The sequence below is a fragment of the Myotis myotis genome, unplaced genomic scaffold (genome assembly GCF_014108235.1).
Source record: "Myotis myotis isolate mMyoMyo1 unplaced genomic scaffold, mMyoMyo1.p scaffold_m19_p_5, whole genome shotgun sequence".
NCBI lineage: Eukaryota > Metazoa > Chordata > Mammalia > Chiroptera > Vespertilionidae > Myotis > Myotis myotis.
In genome coordinates, this window is record NW_023416357.1 from 77,652,028 (window position 1) to 77,672,992 (window position 20,965).

Genomic DNA, 20,965 nt, shown 5'->3' on the forward strand with positions numbered 1-20,965 from the left:
CTGTTCCCACAACTCTATGGACATTAAAGGACCCCCTCATATTACACTGTTATTGTTTTATTATATAAGCCAGATGTGGTGTGGGGCACCCAATGGAGGTTCAAGCAAAAACGGAGTGCCCATTCCATGCAAAGGTGTGAAACGAAAAAACATTTCTTTCAGCCACTATGGGGCTTCTTGGGTGTGGGGGTGGAGACAGGGCTTGTGTTTCTGTCAGCAACATCTAGTTCTGTTTTCTTCCTTTTATCTTATTTTTTTTCCATCATTTATCCCCCCATACCTTTCTCCACCTCCACCCACTTCTCTAAGCCCCACAATCACCACACTGTTGTCCATGTAGCACCATCTAGTTCTGAATTCCTATTTTCCTGTAAGAAGTTTAATTTAAAGATGCTCTTGCCACACTATTGTACTGTCTCTTTTAGCACGAAGTGGTCCACCCCACATCTCCTTTACTTCATAAAATATCACCAAGCATGTGCCTCTGAGTGGGTGACTTTTAAGGCTTGGAACTATGGAGGAAATTCATTTCTTAAAACTAAATATTAAACATGCTGGTTTTTAAAGAGCCATCTGTCCATCCCACCCCTGGGAACTTCATTTCTGAAAGAAGTGCTCACCGTCCATCCTCTTCTGAAGGCTCCAGCCTCTGGCAGGTTGCTTCGGCACTCTCCTCTCCCTGCACCTCCCTCTTTATGCTCATCGCGGACCCCACTGTTATTATTATTTAATTTCCTGTCTCAGTCCCCACATTCCTCGGTGCCCTCATCTTCCTCACTTATCTTCTCCCCAGGTGTTTTCCTTGCAATAAGATTTGATTACCATGACATAAAGTATTAGCCCTTTCCGAACTCCTCCCATCTCAGTACACCCCTTGCACAGATAGATGTCCAAATCAGTCCATTAATGAGGACAGAAAAGCTTGAGGCCTCTGTTTAGCCGATGTTTTCAAACTTTAGGGGCCTGAGAGTCGGCAGCAGATACTGGCCCCCCTCTAATAATTTGGATTCAATAGGGGTGCAGTGGAGTCCAGGGGTGTGTATATTTGACATGGTATTCTGATGCAGGTGGTCCACAGATGCACCGTAACTCTTGTTAGGGCTATACTCCATTCAGAAAGACGACTTCTTTTTTAATATTTTAGTGACTTGGTCAGAGTGGATCACAGAGAATAACTGGTCTGTGAAAACCTGTGCCTCTCTGTCTCTGCTTGAAGGGACAATGGCTGTAACACAACGCTGTTCATGTGACAGCCTGAGAAAGGGGCCCATTGTTCAGGGGTTGGCTGATGCTCCATTCTGCTCTGGCCAGCCATCCAACTGAGCTTGGTAGCCCCAAGGAAACAGACACACTTGAATCAGAGAGACAAAGAAAAGAGGTCAAGGCCTTTTAGAGTTAAACCACTTGCAGCAATGAGGTAGGATTTAGGAAGGAAAAAAGTAATTCTGTGGAAGCATCATTAATCTGCTTGTTTGGGAGCTTGAGAAATGGCAGTAAGGGAGCACAAGCCTGTGTGAACTCCCCCAGCTGATCTTTGACCAAGGAAGAATTGTGTTCTACTATGGCCGCCGGCTTATCTTACTGCAGAGTTTTATTATTGATTTTAAAAATGAGAAAGCTCTTCCTCTGTCCATGATAGGCCAAGATACATTTCTCAGCCTCTTTCTCCAGGTTCATCAAAGACAAGTATCGGCTCTGAGAGCCCACCTAAATCAAGGCCGGTGACCTCAGAGAATGATTCTTTGTTCTTGGGTGTAGTCACCATATATACAATGTATTAGTAATTTCCTTTGGAATCTAGATTCAGATATCAGTTTTGAAGCTGAATTTCTTTGTGATTGAAATACAGTTAAACCCATTAGAAAGTTATTGATCTATCTGGACAGTTGTGAGGTTGGGGGACTCCCCAGATGTCATTTAGATACCACTCCTCACCCCCAACTTCTAAACCGGATTCTAGCCCTGGAGAGAAAGGGTTGCAAATTTCCTGTAAAGATCTAATCTGGAGCTCAACAATCAGCTACATTCTGTGTGTCAGAAGAAGATTCAAATTCAAGGTCATAGCCTCTGCGAAGGTCGAAGACTTTTTGCACAGATTGTTCTTTTAGCCTGATTATTCTCTTTATGAAAAAGTATGCCATTCATTCAGCCTTTGCCTCTGGGTTTTTTTTCAAAGAGAAACTTAGTCCCTAGTTTTTGTGGATATTTGTAAGTGGCTTTCAAAAAAAAAAAGAAAAAGTTAGGCACAGAATACAGCCTTGAGTGATGCAGAGTGTAGAGAGCCCTTTCTGGATGTAATGGGCTGCAGAGAGCATCTCTACAGGGTGCAGGCAGCCAGTGCTCATTGCCGTAGGAATCCTTTTGTCTCTGAGATAAGAGTTTTTCTGACGGGGAGCATTAGGCTTAAAGAAGTTTGTATCCAGGAGAAGGCAACATGTGATTAGCTGGAGGTCACTTAGAGCTTCGTGTAATTAAGTCTGCCCTTGCACCTTGATTATAGACTATCATTGTAAATCCATTAAAGAAGAAGCAAGTGGATTGCAGAGAGGCAAGTAGCTTTATTTTCTTCATTTTGTTTCCACTCCACCTTTCTCTTGCTGTTTGTTTATACTTTACTGAGTGGATATTTGGTTTTACCAATGATATACATGCTTTAGAAGTGAAGAGGGGGAAGAGGAGGCAGGTGGCAAAAGGATTGTGTTAAACATACTCCTGATGAGTTAATTTTCGGTTCATTGTCATTAGGCCTATTCATGGGCCCCATTCCTGTGACTTAGAGAGGCCCTCCTTAGTGCTATAAGGGATGAGGACTGTGCTGTCCTTGAAAAAATAGGCAAGTGATATGTTGTCCTTTATTCCCAAATAGCATGTTTAATACTAATGCTCTTTAGGCATAGGATGCTTGCTGGGACTTAGTCTTGTGTCAGAATGAACGCCTGGGAGGCTAACATTGTTCTATTTCATCTGGGTGTGCTCCTGTTGTGAAAATGTATCAAGCTCTTCAATTTTTATTTCTGTTCTTTTGTGGTATGTATTTTATGCTTCAATAAAAAGTTCAAAAACGTTTAAAGCACCATGTTTAATGTAGAATTATAGCTCTCACATTGATGGAAAATGAGAAATTTTGAGAAATTCAACTGTTGCATAATTTGGGGCCTGGCAGGGCTGGGAGGCCTGGAACTTTAAATATCCACAAACTCGCCCTTACTTCATAGCTGGAAGAGCTTTATGTCAGAAAACGTGGACCAGCACTGTAATAGTTGATTGTGTTACTTTTTTAGATAGCAAATTCAGTGCCTAAGAGGTCAACAGTGTTAGCAGAACCCCACTCTTTAGAATCTAAAACAGAACCACTCTTCCAAGTTGGCCAACTAGCAAATCTTATTTCGACTCTACTTTCCTATTCATTGTAATTGGCTCAGAAAAATCAGAAAAAGACTATGGATCATGGATGTTTTTCTGAATTTTTAGATGACATTTCTTCTGAAGTCTAATATTGGAATGCTTTTATTTTTCTCACTCTCATTTTTCTACTGGGACAAAGTGATATGAGGTCTTTGGCTCATCTCTCTCACTCATTTCAGCCATCACTTCCTGAGCTCTAGGAGCAGTACCTGTGAAAGTGGGACAGTCGTATAAGCAAAACAGTGCTTCTGGCATGAGACTGGCTTGTGGTCCCTTTTCTATCTGCAGGACATTGGTCATCATCAGTGTGGGCCATTGTACTACAGAACATCCTAGCTTGCTGTTTGGAGCCAGTAGACTCAAACAGAGAAAATAGGAATTTTGTTTTATTTTGTTTTTCTCCTGAAGGAGAAGTCAGGAAACTTGGCTTTGAAATGGTTATAGCACATCTGTCTGAAGTCTGAGTATCCATTCTGGATACTTCCTTTGGGCATTGATTCACATGAAAAAATGTGATTAAAATAGTGAGCTGATATATGATTTTGTTGGTCTGAGTCTGCTCCTGCCTGGTCTTGTTATTTACTGTATGAAATGGGCCAACCTGGGTCGGGACCCATCTCTACCCCTTAAAGCTTCATGACCTTTAGGAATCTACCTTAGTTCTAAAGCCTCTTTTCATCACCTGTGAAATGATAACAGTATATACTTCAAAGAGTGTTGCATTTAGCATAGTGGTAAGCACATAGTAAGCACTCATAAATATTCGTTATCATTATAACAGCAAATAATGTTAAAATAGTGAAGAATATTAACATGTTTAAGAATAAGTCCTGCTCATGCTTTTTATGAAAGAATCATCCTAGTTCTTAAGATCCTATAATTAAATACAAAAGTTAGAAAGTGTAGTCTCTGATACAAAATATAAGCTATAAAGAATTTAAAATATTCTGTAATACAAAAAAAAAACACAGTTAAAATTACTCACGGGAATGAATGTTTTTTAATGAAGGTAGTATTTTATTTTTAAAAGTTATTTTTCTCAACTGTAGGATAAGGATGAGGCTTCTAGTTAACAAATTTATTCTTCCTTAGTAAGATGTCAACTGAAGGAAAAGTGTTCAAACAAAAACTTGTACACAGAAGTTCATAGCAGCATTATTCACAATAACCCAAATGTGAAAACAACCCAAATGTCCACCAACTGATGACTGGAGACTGGATACACAAAGTGTCATATATCATACGATGGAATATTATTCACCCATAAAAAGGAATGACATATGATACATACTATGACATGTATGAAACTTGAAAGCTTAATGCTAAATGAAGGAAGCCAGACACAAAATGCCACATATTGTGTGATTCCATTTATGTGAAATATCCACTGTAGGCAAATCCACAGAGACAGAAGGTAGTGGTTGCAAGGGACTGAGTTGAGGGGGAATAAGGAGTGACTGTGTCATGGGTTTGGGGCTTCCTTTAGGGGTGCTGAAAATGTTCTTGAACTATATAGTGCAGTGGTTCTCAACCTTCTGGCCCTTTAAATACAGTTCCTCATGTTGTGACCCAACCATAAAATTATTTTCGTTGCTACTTCATAACTGTAATGTTGCTACTGTTATGAATTGTAATGTAAATATCTGATATGCAGGATGGTCTTAGGCGACCCCTGTGAAAGGGTCGTTCGACCGCCAAAGGTGTCGCGACCCACAGGTTGAGAACCGCTGAATAGTGGTAATGGTTGCACAATGTGGGTAAAACGATGAATTTTATGTTATGTGAATTTTACTTCAACTTTTAAAAATCTTTATTTAAAAAAGGGGTTTTGCATTTAGATAAGACTGCATCAGCCAGTTGACCTGTGTTCACAGTGTATCTGCTATGAGCCAAGTCTTTATTGCATGTTAGAGAGAACACTAAAAATGAGAAGGCATGAACCCTGCCCTCGGCACATTGCTAGTGTGTTTGTGAAGACAGGAAAGGATGAGGAAGCAGGTGATAGATTTCAGGTGAATCCATCTCATAACAAGGTGTGATCACTGTGGGTTTGGTGAGAAGACTTCTTAGAAGAAATGGGACTTGAAAAGATAAGTGAACTTCCTGTAATTAGAGAAGAGCGAGAAAGAGTTCCCCAGTGAGTAGAATGCACATGGCGCTGGTAAGGGTGGGCACGGGCAGGAGCAGGCAGAGATGGTCAGAGTGGAATGTTTGTATAAGGAATATTAAGAAATAAGGTTGGAAGTGTAGGCTGAAGCCAAGTTGGAAAATTTTTGAAAGCTGCTTAAATTCACCAAGCAGTGGTTAGCAAAGGATTATCATTGATGACAGGAGTAGAAAATGAAATAATAATGGGAAGACAATATAAGAAGACTATTGCAGTAATTTTACTAAATCTAAAATATAATCTGTTATTTATTTATTCAATAAATATTTATTCAGTGCCTATTCTGTTCCATGTGATTTTCTATGCAAGGGGCAGGGCAGCACCTAAGATAAACAAGGTCCCTGCCCTCTTGTATTCGCATTCTGATACACATTTCGAACATTGGCTGCTTTGTCCAGTGGAAAAATGTGGTTGAAAAGTGAAGCACAGGTGTGCTAGACTGTAGTGATTTAGTGTGGATTCTAGAACCAGACTCTGAATTTGAATCTTGGTTTTCTCCATTGATTACTCAATGTATGACCTTGGCCAGTTACTCTAGACTTCATTTTCTTTATCAATTATGTGGGGATAATAATGGTAGCTCTCTAATAGAGTGGATATGGGAAGTAATTGTGATACTAACTGACAAGGACTTAGAACACTATGTGACATGGTAAATGTTCAGTAAGTTTTATTTATTTGTTTGTATCTGATTAATTTCTACTCAAGGATTTGTCTAGATCACTTCTGTTTTAATTCAGTAAGGCTATTGCAGAATTCTGGTGTGTTGCATCTCAGGTGTATGCTCTCTTTAATATGTCATACTGTTTTGTATATTGAACTTGTTGATTTTTTTTGGCATACAAACTGTTCATAATTCAGGAAAACAGCAGTTTCTCTCTCTGATAAACTACAGTCCTGATATTAGCTGGGCAAAAGCTTCCAGATAATGCATCTTCTAGATGCTGAATCAAGAAGTCTTTAAGCTTTCATCTGAGCAGTACTGTCCATATTAGGAGTCCCGTGGTGAATAATGTGGTTGATGGCACAGACCTTAGCACATCTAGTCTCCCTCTGGAGACACAGTCACCGTTTGAAGTTAATGTCTGTATGTTAGCTCATCACAGGAGCCACAGGCCATCTTCACTCTTGGTGCCTCTGTGTCCATTTCTGTGATTTAGGGTGGAAGAGCCAACCACCTCATCCGGGGGTACATTCTTGACATGTATCTAGAAGGAATCCTTGGAGCTTGTGGGAAGAGACTACATAAACGTTGAGGACCTTTCTACTTCTAGAATAAATTGACTCTAGAAAGTAAGGTCCTTGAGCACATAGGATCTATATTATTTACCTTTCTGTCCTCAAATGGTCCAGCATAGTGCTATGGACTGAATTGTGTCTGTCCCCCCTGCTTCTACCCTCCATTCTATGTTGAAGCCCTACCCCCCAAGTGACCGTATTTGGAGATAGGGCCTGTGAAGGGTGATGAAGGTTAAATGGAGTCAGAAGGGTGGGACCCTGACGCCAGTAGGGCTGGTTCCCTTATTAGAAGAGAAGAGACATCAGAGCTCTCCTTCCATCATGTAGGATGTGGATAGAGGGGACCAGCTGCAAGTCGGGAAGAGAGCTCTCACCAGTAACTGAATTGCCCAGCCCTTGGGTTCCCCAGCCTCCAGAACTGTGAGAAATAAATGTTTGTCATTGAAGTCACCTAGCCTGAGGCATTTGGTTATAGCAGCGTGGGCAGACCAAGACACGTAGACCTTTCCCCCTCTCTTTTAAAAAGTGAAATAGAAACTTAAATATCTGTGGACCTGACTGATTTTGGATTATTCAGAACTATGGGGACATGAGAATAACATGTAAAAGTGAACCTGACCCACAATCCTAATCCTCGCTTAAATGGGCAATCTTTGACCTTGTCTTCCTCCATATATCAATGAGGCCAGGGTAGCATTATTGCTTGATGAAAACTTCCCCAAGACACGATCTTTCCTCTAGGGCAGTGGTTCTCAACCTTCCTAATGCCGTGACCCTTTAATACAGTTCCTCATGTTGTGGTGACCCCCAATTTCATTGTTACAAATTGAACATAATTAAAGCATAGTGATTAATCACAAAAACAATATGTAATTATATATGTGTTTTCCGATGGTCTTAGGTGACCCCTGTGAAAGGGTCATTCGACCCCCAAAGGGGTCGCAACCCACAGGTTGAGAACCGCTGCCCTAGGGGAAGTGCCAATGAGCAGGGCCACAGTCAGTAGCAAGTGAGAACCGTTGTCAGAGGACATGAGGTGAAGGAAGAGGCTGGACAATGTAGACTTGGGCCTTTCAGGTTTGGGACATGACCTTCTAGTTCTTCTTTCTTTGGATGCTGCAGAATCAAAGTGGTGCAAAGGGGTGGGATGTAATGGAGCTCACATCAGCAGACAGTGACCTAGGCCAGGAAAGGTGAGTGTTTCCTGGTAATGAGAAGGCTCCTTCTAAAGAGTGATGACTGTGCCTGTGCACAGCCCAAAGGTTCAGGGACAGGAGGTTCCTCAGCACAGCTGGCCAGATTGGCCTACTTTTATTTTGGTGAAGACCAGCTTGGAGCAAAGGCACTCTTCTTCCGACACTCAAACACAAAAACAGAAAAGCTTATGATGTGGCGCTCCGCCAAACCAGGGCTGGAAAAAGACTCCTTGCCTTTCTTTCAAGGCGGTATGCAAATGATACTTCGTAGCTATGTTTGTGCAGCCACCGGGACCTCCAGAGGGCCTCCCGCAGCCCATCACTGCTCTAGAGTTTAATTTTTATATATCCCCTAAGCTACCCCTTCAGGTCCAGTTTTCACCTCGCAGAGTAATTGTTCTTGGTTGAAGATATTGTATTGTTATGAAGTCCAGAGACCTTCTGAAAGTGGTCCCTTAAGTTTGCTTTTGAATTTCATGTGCTTATGTGTAGCTCTCTCCCTAAGGACGAAATGCTGGTCTTTCTGAACTTGTCCAGCGTTCAGGTGTGGCAGACAGGCACACTGATGGCCTCTCTCTAAGAAGGATTTCTTACAGCTTGACCTAAGGAAACTGCTGTCTAGCCAGAGAATTTGGAAGAGCATTTTCATTTCTTGTCCAGGTTGTGCTATTTGTGAAAACCAGGCCATGTAACAAAGGGCCCAGTGGCATGGTATTCACTCGAGGGCATGTAAGGGAGACCACAATGCTTTCATGGGCTAGTGGCTGGTGTGTCCTCTGTGCTGTCTGTGATGGTGAAGGTGTCAGGCTCCACTGCTGAGAGGGATGGCAACCAAGCCCGGCAGGCCGATTTTCAGAACAAAGTGTCAGTGGGTAAAAAAAAAAGGGCTGAGGAAGCCAGGTGAGTTTTGTCACCAAGTTTTAAGAACAAAAGCAGCTTCCCAATCTCTGTCCAGGAGTTGAACTGATCACAAGTGAAACCCCAGGCAGAGTAAACCCCCTTCAGTGTACATTGGGGAGCACAGTGCAGTTTCTTCCATGGTGAACTCCCTGAGATGCGACGAGGTGACCAGGCCTCTGCTTGGCTCGGGACCTTGTGCCCTCAAAGACAAAGCTGTGTGCACTGGCCGCCTACCCATTCTTTTTGGCCCAGTGGTTCCTGGCAGCTGAGCAGCTAGGGAAAGGTAAGATGCTTGCAGGTGGTCCGTATCAGGCCTCAGAATCATTGTTGAAGGCCCAATGGGGAACCCATGGGAGAGCAAAGAAGTCCAGATGAAGCCAACTTACTTAAGGAGAGATGGATTTGTAGGGAGTTCCACTTCATTGACTTTGTTCAAGGTTTACCTTAAATGTATTTTATGTGAATTGGGGGGATGGTAGGATCACCCACATTTGAAGTTTCAGCATTACTCCCGGGGGCAGCTAGCTGCCCACTTTTAGAACTGCATTGATTTGAAGTAATTTTTTGTTTTCTAATCCTGATGCCAATGAAAAGCATTAACAGTGATGTAAATCTCAAGGCCAGCATCATTAATTCATTATTATTATTAATAGTAATTATTATTATTTTGTGTGAAACCAATAAATGCTTCAGGAGCAGTGATTTTCAACCTTTTTCATTTCATGGCACACATAAACTAATTTCTAAAATTCTGCGGCATACCAAAAAATGTATTTTTTGCCGATCTGAAAAAAAAGGAAAAATTTTGATTCATTCACAGCTGATGGCTATTGTTGTGTTGGCTGTTGTCATTGTTTATAGACATATTTTTATTTTTTAATATATTTTTATTTATTTCAGAGAGAAAGAGAGAGAGGGAGAGAGAGAAACATCAATGATGAGAGAGAATCATTGGTCGGCTGCCTCCTGCATGCCCCACACTGGGAATCGATCCTGCAACCTGTACATGTGCCTTGACTGGGCATCAAACTGTGACCTCCTGGTTAATGCTCATCCACTGAGCCATGCCAGCTAGGCTTGTCATTTTTTTTTTTTTAATTTGACAATCTAAGTGCCCCTTACTAAATAGTCAGGTATTGCATGTTTTAAAAATTCTTGCAGCATCCTAGTTGAAAATCGCTGTTCTAGCTAGAGTGAGGGAGCGTACTTTTCTCCCCAGAGCTCTGTTAGGCAGCCCAGAATAGTAGAAAGATTACTGCTTCTGGAGCCTAAAGTTCTTTCTGGAGCCAAAAGTTCTTGTCTCGAGATCTGCTTCTGCCACAGTTTGATCTTAGGCACCTTAAAAACCCCCAAAAGACTCTTTTGTGCATATTTCCTTATTTATGAGACAAAGAGGACACAAGGCCCTTTCCAACCCCATGAACTTAACTAGGAAGCCTCTGGCCCGTGTCTAGGGTGCAGGGTGCAGCTGAGTGGGTGGGTGACAGTGGGGTAGGTGAGGGCAGTGCCCCCACTTTGCCTGAGCTGTTGTCTGGCACGGCCATGGAGCCAGACACCAAATGGAAGAAGCACAACTGAGACATAGACAGCTCGCCTCCCTGCTCCTCGCCGTGGGGACAGCTGTTTTCCTGGGGGCTGTTCCTCGGAGCTGGCTCAAGGATAGGGCAGGGCCTTGCTGGGACTCTTTCCTCTTAAAGCAGGACTCTAGCTGAGTCTCCATGCAGCTAACTTCAGACCAAACCCAAGCCTTTTTTTCTGTCCATGATGGATGCATTTCCTTCCACCCCATTAGGACAGACCTTTGGGACAATATGTAAAAATGAGTTGTTCCCCCTCTCTCTCTTTTTTAAACTTACAAAATACTTTTTAAAAGAAAGAAAATCCTTAGCTTTTTAATTTTTTGTGAAGTCTGAGATCTCCTTCTACACTTCAAGAGACCTTGAAGAGTGTCACGTGCCGTCACAGAGCCCAGTTCAGGAGTGTGGTGTGGAAGCCCCAGTCCCGCCTGGGTAACAGAAGCAGGACTCTAATCCACGCCGCATGCGGTGACCTGAGCAGACCCTGCAGGACAACAGCCTTGCTGTCTCCTCGTGGAGCAGTTGCTCCGAGCGCTGGTCCAGCTGTGGCCTGTTTTGTTGGGAAGTGCATTGTGACTTGATATTTTAATCTTTTTTCTCCTTATAGGTATTTAAATAACAACTGGTCTGTGGGCATACCTGCCAGAAGGGATTGAGGTCTGCATTCTATACAAAAAACCATTGTTTTATGTTATCTTAACTTCATTAGCAATTAGAGGGGCTGGGGGAGAATAAAATTCCTAAACCAGTGGTTCTCAACCTTCCTAATGCCTCGACCCTTTAATACAGTTCCTCATGTTGTGGTGACCCCCAATTTCATTGTTACAAATTGAACATAATTAAAGCATAGTGATTAATCACAAAAACAATATGTAATTATATATGTGTTTTCTGATGGTCTTAGGTGACCCCTGTGAAAGGGTTGTTTGACTCCCCCAAAGGGGTCGCGACCCACAGGTTGAGAACCGCTGTCCTAAACAAAGCTACGTCAAGACCCAGAAAATCCAACCTGAGGAATTTAAAATTGAAATTGAGGAAGTCCATCTAAATCCTCAAATTCCTTAGAACTTCTCTGAGAAAGTAAGGAGCACACAAAAGTTCTGATCGCTAAGTCCATTCATTCCAAGTTAAACAATCAAGTCGGAGTTTTGAATGCAGGCCCATGGTGGTGGAGAGCTGCGTTCTGACGTGCATCATGGCTTCAAAGGGTTGGATGCCCTTTGGTTTCCATTTGCTGAGAGACAGTTAAGTTGCTCTATTTTGGTTTCTGTGTTTGGGTTCTGGAGAAACCATCACCGGCTTTACAGCCTGTAGGAGAGCCGAGAGAGGTGACATTCTGGCCCACTGCCCCACCGAGGAGGCCGGGTTGGGGCTGCCCGGACACAGGAGCACACTGCCATTACATTTGCTGGCATTTGCTTCCTTCCACCCTCAAGTTCTAGCAACTAGATTACAAATCCAGGTGTGATTCCTGGAAGAATGTGTGAATGCTTGTTTTAACCATGCAGATGGGTAATAAAAAGATGCAAACAGAAGTCCCTACATCTTGGGCAGATATCTGTTACTCCTTAGAACTTGGCTTACTTCTAGATATTTGTTTTTTATTGTGGTAAAATATACGTAACGTAAAATTAACCATGGTAACCATTTTTAAATGTGCAGTTCTGTGGCATTAAGTATGATTATATGGTTGTGCAACCATCACAACCAGCCATTTCCAGAACTTTTTTTTTTCTAAAAAAATATGGAACGCTTCACGAATTTGCAAGTCATCCTTGCGCAGGGGCCATGCTAATCTTCTCTGTATCGTTCCAATTTTAGTTTATGTGCTGCAGAAGCGAGCACTCTCCAGAAGTTTGTAATCTCCCCAAACTGAAACTCTGTACCGATTAAACAGCAACCCCCCACTTCTTTTGGACCCAGCCTCAGACAACCATCCCCCCACTTTCTGCCTCTATGAATTTCTCTACTTGAGATAACTCAGAGGATATGTATGTATAATCTATATATAAAAGTCTAAGCGACCGTTAAGACCGGATGACCGTCCAGTAGCTATGACTTGCACTGACCATCAGGAGGCAGATACTCAGTGCAGGAGCTGCCCCCTGGTGGTCAGTGCGCTCCCACAGCCAACCTCCCGCAGTCCCTCCTTCCGGCTGGCCGGCCCCAGTCTGCCCCGATTGCCAGCTAGGGATCGTGCACCAGGCCTCTAGTATACAAGAGTTCTTCTATGACTGGCTTTTTTCACTTAGCATAATGTCTTTAAGGTTGATCCATGTTGTAGCATGTGTCAGAATTTCCTTCCTTTTTAAGGCTGATTAATATTTTATACTAGTGGCCCAGTGCATGAATTTGTGTAAATTGAAAGGAAATTAACTAGAAGAAATATTTTAATATTGCTATTCTCCCTTTCTCTTTAATAGAAGTGTCAACCAAATTCATGATCGACAATGACAGATCGAAACACACGCATGTGATTGGTGCTAGTGAGAGCTTTATATGTATCATGCATGTGCGAGTCAATTTAGCCTTTGATAGATATAGAATAAACTTGCTTAATTAGACCTGCTTTCTGATTTAGCTAAACTTTTTCCAGCCCAGTGAAGCACCCCAACTTCTCTTTCAGGCAATTGTCAGCAACAGTGTAATATTAACACGAAGCAGATTATTATTGTAGATCACGCAGGGAGAACAAAGGATAAAATATTTAACTGCAACAGTGTTTGACTATATTCTGTGCAGTAAGAAAACCTGAAGTCATTTTCAAGGTTCACCATTTCTTACTTCTTTTCAGTCGGGTCAAATTTCTAAGTTTCCATTTTCCAGCTAATGAAAGAAAATAGGATTCTACCGAGTCTCCTATCTACCTACTCCAGGACTTTCGTGAGGGTCAAATGAGATAAGGCACAGGAAAACACTTCACAGATATTTGGTTAAAGTGTAAAATTTTTCCATCTGGCTATAAAGCAAGTCATGTTCCTGGGCTGGAGAAACTCCAAGGAGGCTAGTTGCTAGGGAGAAGAAGCTGGGTGTTGCTACGTGACGTCATTACCTGGTGCCTACAGCCACCGTTTCTGGGTTGGGCTGGGCTATGGGCTGCATTTTGCACCATGAGGTTTTGGCAATGTTGGCTGTGATTTGGTGGGGTGTCGCTCTGGGGTAGTGGCAGGGCCTGTGTCCCACTTGGAGGAAGCCGAGTGTTGCTTTGTGGGCGCCAGGTCCGCGGTGCCGTTTCTCTGTAAATGGCCAGTGCGCATCACAGCAGCTCCTGTGTTGAGGGCTGCCCCCTGGTGGTCAGTGCACATCATAGCAACCGGTTGGATGGACACTCAGCATATTAGCCTTTTATATATATATATAGATGCCATATTTTGTTTATCTAATCATTTATTAATGGACATTTGTAGTATTTCCACTTTAGGGGTATTGTGAAATGCTGTTATAAACATCTGGGTACAAATCTGTTGGAGTCCCTGCTTTCATTCCATTAGAGTATACACCCAGAAGTGGAATTGCTGCATCATATGGTGATTCCCTGTTTATTTACTTATTTATTTTTAAATATATTTTTATTGATTTCAGAGAAGAAGGGAGAGGGAGAGAGAGACAGAAATATCAATGATGAGAATCATTGATCGGCTGCCTCCTGCATGCCCTCTACTGGGGATCAAACCCACAACTGGGGCATGTGCCCTTGATCAGAATCAAACTCGGGACCCTTCAGTCGGCAGGCTGACACTCTATCAACTGAGCCAAATCAGCTAGGGCTGGTGATTCCCTGTTTAATTTTTTGAGGAACCGTTATACTGTTTTTCATAGTAGTAGCATTTTGCATTCCCAACAATACACAGGGTTCCAGCTTCTCCACAACTTCACCGACATTTATTTTCTGCTTTTTGTTTGTTTTGTGTTTTAATAGTAGCCACCTTAATGGATGTGCAGGGGTATCTCATTGTGGTTTTGATTTGCATTTTCCTAATGATTAGTGATGTTGAAAATCTTTTCCTGCACATATTGGCCATTGGTATATTTTCTTTCAAGAGATATCAATTGAAGTTCTTTGCCCATTTTTAAATTAGGCTGTTTGTTTTATTGGTGTTGAGTTGTATGGTTTTTTTGTTTGTTTTGTTTGTTTTTTGTTTTTGTAAGTCTGGATTTTGATCCCTCATCAGATATATAATTTGAAAATATATTCTCCCATTGTGTGGGTTGCCTTTTCACTCTGTTGTTAATGTCCTTTGATACACAAAAATTTTAATTTTTAGGAAGCCCAGCATATCTGTTTTTTTCTTTTGTTGCTTGTCCTTTTGGTGTCATATCTAAGAAATCATTGCCAAATTGCTCTTAGATATTTCACACATAGCTCCTTTCTCTGTAATGCCACAAAACCATTACTAGTGGAAATTTATTTTTGAAGACATTGGGCTCTGAAACGGCTCTTTTTTTACTTATTTGGAGAGTGGCCTTTATATAAGTTCAGAAATGGTTAATTTCACTTTCTGCTGTGCTCTGTTAATTTCATCTTCCTTCTGTCCTCAAGGGATCACAAAGGCTCTTTTGTGGATAATGAAAAAGAGAGAGTGAGGGAATGACTTAGTTTGAAAAGAGCCTCAATCATTTATATCATAGGGGCTGAGGAGAAAGGCCAGATTTAAGAAGTCTGAGGAATGAATGTGAGAGGGCCCTCTAGCAATCACGACTTGCAGGAAGTGTATGACAGATTCCACACCAGACCGTCATTTGTCTGCGAAGGCTGAGATCTGTTTCCTAAAGCCCCCTTTCCCCTGAAGCTGGACAGGCTGTTGAAGAGTGGGTTGGCCCTATGGCGAACCTCTAGTAAACTGAAACTCCATCCCAAGAACAGAAAAGGTGTTCCATGTACACTTCTCCAAGCGCATAGACAATGGCCTTTATAAATGTTCATTCTTTTTTAGGAAACACCAAATATTTTTATTTTTATTTTTAAAATGCTGGTAAAACTTTTTAATAGCTTAGGAAATCCTTTTCTTGCTTGCCAATTTCTCATGCTTGACTCATTATTTCTGGATTATATTCTGTACACAAAACACCACTAATAGCAGCCACACATCTAAACACCATGGACATTGCCTGATACAAGAAAGCAACGGAATAGTACATCATCTATAATAATAAAAGCATGACATGCTAATTAGACCACACAGTCGAAAGACCTTCCAGACGTCATTCCAGACGTCCTTCCGGATGAAGCCATGGTGGCAGGGGCCGAGGCAGAGGCAGTTAGGGGCGATCCGGCAGGCAGGCAAGCAGTTAGGGGCAATCAGGCAGTCAGGCAGAGTGGTAAAGGGTGATTAGGAAGGCAAGCAGAGTGGTTAGGGACAATCCGGCAGGCAGGCAAGTGGTTAGGAGCCAGATGTCCTGGATTGTGAGAGGGATGTCCAAGGGGTCCCGGATTGTGAGAGGGATGTCCAAGGGGTCCCAGATTGCAAGAGGGTGCAGGCTGGGCTGAGGGGACCTGTGCATAAATTTCGTGCACCAGGCCTCTAGTAAATGTATACAACCCCATCCTCAAAGGGCAAATAATGCACAGAGAGAGAATGCTTCAGGACATTGTTCTTTATCTGTGATTGTTCCAGGAGAATGTATTCAGGTATTCATGTTTTACAGTCTTTTCTCATTACTTACATTACAATCATCTGACACAATTTCTGTAGCATTGGGCTATTGTTTAAACAACCAGGGTTAGGTGAGTATTTGTGTGTTTCCCTACCTGGTGTGTATTCAAGATATGAGGTTGCTTGCTGAGGCTGTCCTTGTACATCTGATCTGAAGAGTGGTTTTCTGTGTCAACAATTGTCCCCATGCAATAGCCTGCACAGTAACTTGACTTAGGGGTATGGAGAGCTGTGGGTGTCTGTATTTTTCACTTTAGAAAAGTCGAATGATGGCCTACTTTATGAAGGCAGTCCTCTTCAAATGAGCTGCAGTTTAGTTAGTAGATTCCCCACTTGCCTGCATACCCAGACTTGCAGGAATCCATGAGCAGCTTTACTGGGGACAAGGAACAATGACAATAAGTTTCTCCAGTATGTATGTCACAGAATGAGACACTAAAGCCTAAAGTCCAATTTGGTTCAGAGAGCCCAAGACATCCAAGGAATTAGGTCTCCTGAGAAACTGGCTTCGGGGTTGCATGTTAGCTACTCATTTGAAAGCCATAGAGACCTTAGGAGTTAGGAAATGTTTTTCCTTTGCAGCATCACATCTTAACTGCTCCTAATTTTAATGTCTGCAAGTAGGCATCACCACAGGCCACAGCTCAGCCCCTCCTAGTCTCACCTTGCTTCTTCCTCTCACCTGTTCCCTTTATCATGGGCTGCAGGGAAGCTTGGTGGAGCCCTAGCCAGAGAGAGACACAAAAGGCAGAGCAAGCGGCCCAGGCCCTGCTCCCAGCTTAACTGGCACCAGGAAAAAGTGCCTTCAGCTGGCACGGGGGCTTGTGTGAGCCAAGCTTTGCTTGTTTGCCATGGAAATCCTAGTTGTAACAGAGACCAATGCCATTCAGGCAGCGAGCAGGAAACTGCTTTTATGGGGAGGCTTTTTTGGCACCGTGTCCAACATACACTCCAGTCAATCATGGTAAAGTGCCTAATAACAGATGTGGTAATTAAGCCTGAAGAACTCTGTCTCTATTTTTTCGTTTTTATTGCAGGGAATAACAAAGTGCCTCATTAAACCCCCAATCATGCTAATTTTTGAATTGGGCACACCGATGTCCTCAAAAATGCCATCTCTGCAAGGGCTCTCTTCCTAGGGCCACAGCAGCCCAGGGTGCTGCCAGGGAAAGGTTGGATCAGTTTGGGGGTGGACAGTACTGTTTTTTCTGGGCTGCCATTTTCACTCCAATACAAAGCATATGCAGACTCCTGGGGTCCAATCAGGTTTCTTTAGGTCCCTTGGGGATAAATAAACAGTTTTAGCTTTTACGTGCTTGGGAGACTAGAAAATGCTCCCTGATTCTCTTTGGTTCAAATTATACTGTTTAGAGCAAGAAATTAACTTCTGCTTTCAATCTTGCTAAGGTTTCAGATAGCCTGAAACCATGGTCAATTACCATATTTTAATCTGATAAATTTTCGTGAAAAAAAATTTAATTACATCTGAAAAGGCCTGTCTTTGATTGTGGCAGCTTCTAAGGCAAATGTCTTCATTAAGCGTGTTTTTCCTTCTTTCTTTTTTCTAATGATGAACATGAGTCTGGCTCATCTTTAAAGAAAATGAATCTGAGAATTTAATGACTTGGGGCAGGTAGAGGAAATATATGTCCTCCCTCGTAAGAGAACATGGCTCAAACTTCCCTCGGAGCTCTTCCTGATGGCTCAGAGCTGGTTCTCCGTGACCATGTACTCGGAAAAGAGCCAAGAGCCCATTTCTGACATGTCTCTATGTTGCTATACTATTGGATAGTGTAGATTGTGAATCTGCATGTATATCATAGAGATGATTTTTTGTTTGTTTCTAATCCATTATGGCCATAGGCATAGAGATTGGGACAGACATGTTGAAAAGGCCTTGGATCCCACTTTATAAAATTATTGGTTTATTTCCTTGACTCCTAAATGCATAATTTGGGTTTTTCAGGATATTCCAAGAGAATTTGTAGGTGACTAGATTCTTAAGTTAAGCTCTCTTACTTGGAGCTAGTGAAGCAGATGTTTCATAAAGCATAATCAAGATTTAATTTATTCAATTCTTTAATTAGTAAAGCATAAACTTGACCTGCTCTTCTGGTTAGCCCTGACAAGGAATATGCTGTATTTAATAGTTGTATACACACATACATCATGTAAAGCCATACCATTAATGGTCCTCCATATTTGTTTGCTATCCAATACCTAACATTTGTAATTCATTTTTTACCCCCTTTATGCATTTAAGACAACATTTTATGTCATTGATATCAATCATATTTCTTGCCAAAGATGTAAGTAGGCATGTGAACACTCAGATTTTACCACATTAAAATGTTTTTTAAGAAACAATCTCTATAGACAGCATACATCAAAAAGTGAGACATCCTAGGTACAGTGGGAAAGAACTGTGACAGTTCAAGCAAAGACACTGTTTTCCGGACTATTCAGTTAGGAGAAGAGCAATCTTTTCCTTTAAAGAAGATTCAGATTAGTTTTTGTTTTTTTATATTTTCCTTAATAATAACAAAGATCTTCTGGAATAATACAGTTTATGTTTTAGTTCCAATTTCATTGTTGGGGGAATATTTCTATAAATTCATGACAATGCCTTTATTAGATGAAGTGGCAACTTGGCCAACCAAGAGTGGCTCTGGGCTAACGTGCCACCTCCTGGAGGAAAAGATTACGTCAGGGATCCTTTCTCCAAGTTACTCAGGGTCCCACTGATTCATTGTTTTCCCCAGGTATGGATCCTGTTCTCAGTTATTAGCCTCTCATTTCAAGCCCCTGGACTCATATCAACTGTCTGTGACTCACAGGATATAATCTCCTGACTGCCCTCCAGCCTTAAAGATGATGTGAATGTTGTGTGCTCCATAGCCCCAAGTTTTGATCTAACTCAGTTGACCATTTATTGAGTATCTATTATATTCTCCCAGATGGGAGAGAGGTAGAAATTAGGGAGGAGTGGAGTGTAAGACAAGACAAAGACATGGTCTCTGCTTTCAAGGAGTCTAGTTGAGGAGGTGTGATTAGTTATGTCAAAAGATGACCAGTAGCCCAAGGTAACATATGTGCATCAGATGAAGGATGTGAAAAGTTGGTTCCATCAGAGATTTCTGTGCAGTTTTTAGTGAACAGACTAAAGAATATATTTACTTATGTCCTAGATATGATGTGTTCCCATTCAGAAAATACATTATTGCAGAGAGAGAAATAAGTTGACAGGAAGCTTATGAAATGATTAAAATTTTAAACAATTACTGGGGCTTATATGTTGACCTGGATTCATAGGAGTGAATCATAAACACTATCAAATTAGCAAGGCAGAAAAAATAAAATTCATGTAGGAAACTATTTCTATCCTCCGTAGATTCTTCTATTAAGATAGTCTTTATGCATAGTTTAAATTCATTAGATTTTTATTTTCCCTTTTTAAATTAAATGATTAGAAAGTTAAAAACCTTGAACAAGTGACAGTAATATAGCTTATAGGAATTGCTTCTTCATAAGAAGGACACTAATGTGTTCAATGTGATGGGGTCAACTTAATCTTGAATGGTTTCTGTTACCAGTAGTTTCCAGTATTTATGATAATGTGAAGATATAGCTATTAGAGATTTTGAAATTAAAAAGGAAGAGAATTTATACTAAAGGCAAAAGGGAAATGACATTTTAAAAGAAAAAGAATGGAAGAAGAGAAGAGATTAAAGATAAGGTCATAAATTGCAAAGCCCATGACCATGCAGAATCCAGGACTCATAGCTTTAGTTCAAATACCTTTAGCTTCTTTGGTTCAAATTGCCATAAAGAATTATCAAAATCTGCTTAAAAATAAAGGTGATATTCACCATGAAACCTGTAATTATTTTGATAATAATGTGACAGTTTATTTATTCACTTATTTATTCATAACATTATACTTAGTGCATTTATGCCCACCCGTGCTTTTCTTTTTCTTGCCACATTTGGGTAATGTACATTAAGGGTCCCTGACAGTTATTCTTTTACTTGTGTTTACAATGTGACCTTCATCGAAGACCACCAAAGAACTTAGTTACTTCTCAAAAATTAAACCTTAAACTGTATCTGAATCCCTTTCTTTTTCTTTCTGACGATATTTCAAGAATATATTTTAAATCACTTTATAATATTATCTTTCCCTTTTGTAAACTGTATTTATATTACACTTCATGGACATGTTGAAGCAGGGCAGTTCTTCAGTTGCTGTGGACTGTGATAAACTGCTAATTATTGAGGGTTCATTTTGGGGTTTTTCCAGAATTGTTTTTCTGGTGAGGTTTGCTGAGTTGCGTCTCTTTGCCAGCCCGCACTGGCAGGCCATAGGAATTGTGCTTTCAACCACGAGGACACTATTCTTCCAAAGAGTTCTTAGCACAGCTCTTGAGAATTTGGTTCCATTTCTCTTTTGCTCCTGGTTCCTGTATCTTCCTTTGTGACTTCTGTTGCCTGATTCCCAGCCCATCTTGGACCCTCCCTTTGCAGCTCCCAAATGTATGCTCCTGGTCACCTCACTTTGCCCACAGCTGAGACAAATACCAGGTCAAAGGATCCTGTCCCATGCTTAAGCAGGGCTACTTACTGAGAATAAAGGAATGCCAATGAAAAGAAAGCCTTAGGCTTTTAAATGAAATTACAGAATAACTATTCATTAAGTCCTTGAAAGTATCCATAGATTCTCTTCAGAAACAACATACATTTTTTTCTCTAATTAAAACAATAATTTTATGGCAAAACTTTCATTGTTTTCCTCTACTTATAATCATTAGTATTGCAACCATTTTGTTG

The 20,965-nt window shown here is 41.3% G+C and overlaps 1 protein-coding gene and 1 non-coding gene across 2 annotated transcripts in view; one reads left to right on the forward strand and one right to left on the reverse strand.

The window, feature by feature from the left end:
- The window catches only part of MEGF10 (multiple EGF like domains 10), a 168,762-nt gene that overhangs the window by 7,561 nt on the left and 140,236 nt on the right, over nt 1-20,965 (forward strand). The gene's annotated exons all lie outside the window — the stretch shown is intronic.
- On the reverse strand, nt 12,223-12,329 carry LOC118657273. Its single transcript, XR_004967968.1, has one exon. It is a non-coding gene; the product is annotated as a U6 spliceosomal RNA (small nuclear RNA).